The sequence below is a fragment of the Austrofundulus limnaeus genome, unplaced genomic scaffold (genome assembly GCF_001266775.1).
Source record: "Austrofundulus limnaeus strain Quisiro unplaced genomic scaffold, Austrofundulus_limnaeus-1.0 Scaffold72, whole genome shotgun sequence".
Lineage (NCBI taxonomy): Eukaryota > Metazoa > Chordata > Actinopteri > Cyprinodontiformes > Rivulidae > Austrofundulus > Austrofundulus limnaeus.
Genome location: NW_013952474.1, coordinates 1,779,357 through 1,784,011, shown reverse-complemented (window position 1 = coordinate 1,784,011; position 4,655 = coordinate 1,779,357). Strand labels below are relative to the sequence as shown.

The 4,655-nt window shown below is 40.6% G+C and overlaps 1 protein-coding gene across 1 annotated transcript in view; it reads right to left on the bottom strand.

The window, feature by feature from the left end:
* Positions 1 to 2,709, bottom strand: part of LOC106519170 (vang-like protein 1) — a gene marked incomplete at its 5' end in the record, with an annotated part of 62,842 nt that extends 60,133 nt beyond the window's left edge. The window contains 1 exon segment of the mRNA XM_014010730.1: positions 2,476 to 2,709.
* Between the last annotated feature and the right edge of the window lie 1,946 nt (positions 2,710 to 4,655).

The following is a 4,655-nucleotide window of genomic DNA, read 5'->3' as shown; positions in this document are numbered from 1 at the left end:
GGCCTAATCAATATACGATTTAGGCCTAAATCGGGATACGATTAAGGCCTAAATCAGGATACGATTAAGGCCTAAATCAGGATACGATTAAGGCCTAAATCAGGATACGATTAAAGCCTAAATCAGGATACGATTGAGGCCTAAATCAGGACACAATTCAAGCCTAAATCAGGATATGATTAAGATAAAGTTATGATCTGACCTGGGCCAAATATTGTGAAAAAAACACAGAACTGCAGCTGCTGAAGCTGTAAAACCACTTCTCACCTCCTCTATATCCAAATTATTCTGTATGTGTTTCTCTGGCTTCATAAAATAGCTGTGATCACCCTCATGCCGCTTACAAAGTTTATCAAATTTGTATAGTGTAAAAAACAAACAAAAGATTCCTTTTTGTGAACCCAAGATTCAGCACAGTGGCCCCGAGGGCTTCCTGAGTAGTCAGGCATCGGAAAAACAGAAGACCCTCCACGATCTAAACGCCTGTTTACAGATTTCTTATGCTACAAAGGTGACAAGACCATGTGGCTCGCAAATACCTGATGCAAGAGTTGACGCCTCCCTACGCTAAGGAGTTGGAAAGAGGGAGACACAAAGAAAACAAACAAGCATGTAAATGAAAATTATAAACCTAGTTTTCATTTATCGTACAATATATTGATTTATTGCTTATCGCAACACACCTAATTACAATCAGTATATTATGTAGTCCAATCCTGTCAAAAAGAGCTGAACTCAATTTTTTTATATTTTCATTTTATAAACACACTGACCTCAACATAATTTACAGAGAGCTGCTAGCTGTCATGCAAACTGAAAATGTTTCTATTAGAATGTGAGTGAAGTGTTTCAATCACATCACTTTCAATCAGTAATACTGTTCTAAACATACAATTCTAGAATGATGAGGGTTTTACTAAACTGATGAGCAGGAAATCGCTGCCACAGTTTGACGATGATCTCAGTCATTTTGGGAAGCTTCTTATTTTTCCCCAAACAGCATTAGAAAGTCATGTTTAAATCAGTGTGATTTTTAATAAGTGTGTTTTTATTACACAAAGGATTTGGGTTTTTAAATATTACAGCAACTATGAATTGTTACTGTGGACAATGAGATGGTGTGATGTTTCACACATTTTCATTGGTCCRGATTAACTGTTCGTTGATGAGATGATTATTTAGAAAAATTCATGCACAGCTGCATGACCACATCAGTGTTTGGATTCCAAACAAATGAGTGATTTTGTGATGGTCCCACAATGAAACCAAACTTTTACTTATCAAAGACAACGATCAAGATTACGGGTGCCACTCATAACCATGACYGTCATAAGGTCGGTCTGGTCTACAGGAAGGTTGAAGTTGGATAAAAGGCAAAAAAATTTGAAAAATATGAGATTCCAAGTGAAACTCTTACTTTTGCTGGTCACCATAGTTTGGACTTGCGTTGAATTAAAGAAGACTCAGGCAAGTCCTTTCAGCAGGAAACCCCTCTAACAAGGGTTTCAGCACTAACGTGTCACTTCAATAAGTTAGTTTAGTTTTTGTTGGAAGAGAACCTGAGGAGAGTTGCCCGCCCTTGCCCTCACGGTGACCCGGCCAGCTGGCGGGTCACTGCAGGCAGGAAACTCCCCGGTCTGACCGTGGCCTCTGGAGCCCCCCTCCCCTCCTCCCACTCTGAGCCCTTCTGCGCGGCTGCTAAACAAAACAAACTATATGACAAACATTAAACAGAGATATATGTGATTGATATAAGTGTGCATTTCTCCCACAGTTCAAGTCAACTCTGCTGGTTCACGGCGACCAGCTGAGATGGGAGCTCCAGCCGGTGTTGTATCGAAATTTGTTTCTCTCCTGGAAAAAMGTGCAAATCTAGATATAAATTAATTAAAGCCTCAAAATATGTACGTCATAAATTACAGAATCAGTTGCGCGTGTTCGACACATTGGTCAGAGGAAAAAACGAAAGGGGAAACCGGAGTTACAGCGTTGGAGTGGCAGATCTTGTCGGGGGGACATATTTCGACGCAACACCGGTGATCCACTCAGCCGTGGACAGCACGAGTTGGACTTTTCCTCTCGTCTCAGCAGCGTCTCCGAGACTTTCTSTCGGACGCAGGAGCTTTAAAAATCAAAACGTGTCCGAACCGAACCGGTCAGGATCTCGACACGGACAGAGGCGGAACCCTAACGAGTCCTGGTTAACCGTTCCGTGCGTGTCTGAAGGCATTCAAATGAAGTTGAAACCCCTTTTATAAACAGGTAGACGGCTAAGGGCGTGTTCCCGAGTTTTACTCTTCAAACACAGACACACACAYAGCTAAATATTAAACATTATGGGTTTTTTCCCCGTCCAAACAGCCTGACAGGCTACATTTATGTAGCGTTCAAGAAAAAAAATGCCTTTAAGGCTGAGCTTCATATAACAACCTTCGTTTATGACATTTTGACAGGCGTTATCGCAACTTCACTCACCTTTTATCGGTGGCGGAATCATCCCCYTGGTTGATAATTTATCCAGAGGTTGTGAAGTAGTTTTCCCGGCAGCACACGACAGGTAACAGGAGGAAGCAACCCGCTGACACCAGAGGAATCAGCTCGGCAGTCTGGAACCTGACAGAAGGGCAGAGCTGCTRCCTGCAGTGCGGAGACCCGCCGCTAGGGGGAGACTTCAACAGCTGAGCCACTATAGCAGGGAGATCCGGTTCACTTTANGGGGAATACCTGAGTCTGATGTAAACAAATTATACAAAGGGATTTCCCAGCAGAGAAAAATGGTCCATTTTAAAGAAAATTAAAAGGATTATTTTCTGTAGGCATACCTGATTTAAAGGGTGATTATTTAAGACTTGAGGATTAAATCAAGTTGTTTAATGAGACACAGATAGTCCAGGTAGTTCATTGGTGAAAAAATTAGCATATTTTTAGTAAAACAAAAATGATCCCATCTGAGGGTCACTTGAAGGGAAATGTCTGAAATATAATCCTAAGTTTTGAAATTTGTTTCTGAGCAGAACCAACAACTAAACATGATTTTCAGCAGAAAAGCCTTAAGTTTTTATTCTTTCTCTGTGCACAAGTGAGTTTCAACACCAGCTGATGACTCTTGGTATATATAGTTTGTTTCCTTTTTTAAATAATGCCAAAAAAAATACTCATTAGAATATGACAAAAATGGGATTCCAACTAATTTTAAGGGGATTTAGAACGACAAGTCAAACCAGATTTCCAGAACTGCTCCTGATATCTGGATGATCCACGAATCAAAATGCAGCTTAAAAAGCAGAAATCTTCATTTATACACAAATCTACAGCAAAAATCAATAGTTTCACTAATTTTATCAGCACCAGTTACATTTGGTCTCAGTTTTCTCAAACGGCTCATGTTTTGACACCTGACAGTAGATCTATGACAGGAACATCCAAGACCTGAACCTCCTGGATCCATCCACCTTCTGGTCTATGTGCTCATTGTATAAACAAAAACAAGGTTTTATGTGTGTGCAAGTAAATATTGTGTATGTGTCACCCTTTAAACTGTTGTATCAATATAAAAAAATATTTCTGATAGACCTGACCAGAGGTGATGAAGAGATGGGAAACAGACAGAGCTGCTTCTAGAGTTCAGCTTTAGACTTTTGGTTCTTTGCACCTGCTTTATGTTGACTTTTAGACATAAATGTATTTATGTATTCGTTTTGTTGGTACTTCATGAACGTTGCCTGCAGAGCTGAAATATATAAACACTGTTATATATTTACACTGTCATAATGTATGATAAAATACTGATGCCGAGCATTATTAACTTTAAAGTTGGATGGAACAGGTGCAGGTGGCAGGACAGAGGAGCAGAGGCTGACACAGGAAACTCAAGACAGAAAATAATAATAATAAAAAAAAAAACAGAGGATAAACCAAAGAGGCCTTTGGAGGGCCTGGAGTTGTGGGGTGTTACACTTAGATGGGATTTKTTTTCTTTTTTGTTTTCAAATATTTAAATATTTAAGAAAATAAACACTTATTTACGTGAACACCTGATGCACTTCCTGACAGAAAAAGGTTTGAGAACCTCTGGTGTGAAACCTGCAGCTGAAGTTTCAAGACAACAACCATCAGACAGATGAACTGAATAAGTCAAATTGTGTTTTAATCCTCCATGTTTGTAATAATGTATTTTGTAGCTCAGTTGGAACAGCTTAACTCTGGTATTTCCTTGGTTGAGGGTTCAATTCCCACTGGGGCTTCACAAAGAAAAGAAAAAAAAATCCCTCCTGATAAGCTAATGGGTCAGGATGAAAGTATCGCCTCCATAACTCAACCTTTTACAGCCCAATCGATAAGAAAACAGGCTTATATTTATTAGAAATGAATATAAATGTTTGGATCTGCTCTGCTCACAGCACTGGGTGATTTTACGTCTCGCTCACTCATAAATTTCCATCTCTCCCATCCCTCCTTCCTCGCCGGGTTTCCCACGGGAGGTGCCAGACGGCCGGTAATTTGGTTGTCTTGGCTCGTCTGGAGTAACACCTGCCCTCTCTCTGGGGAGGGAGGGAGCCTTTCAGCCAGGAGCAAACATGTAGCTGCTACCGCTGCCTTTAGCTGCTGACCGCTGCGTGTGTGTGTGTGTGTGTGTGTGTGTGTGTGTGTGTGTG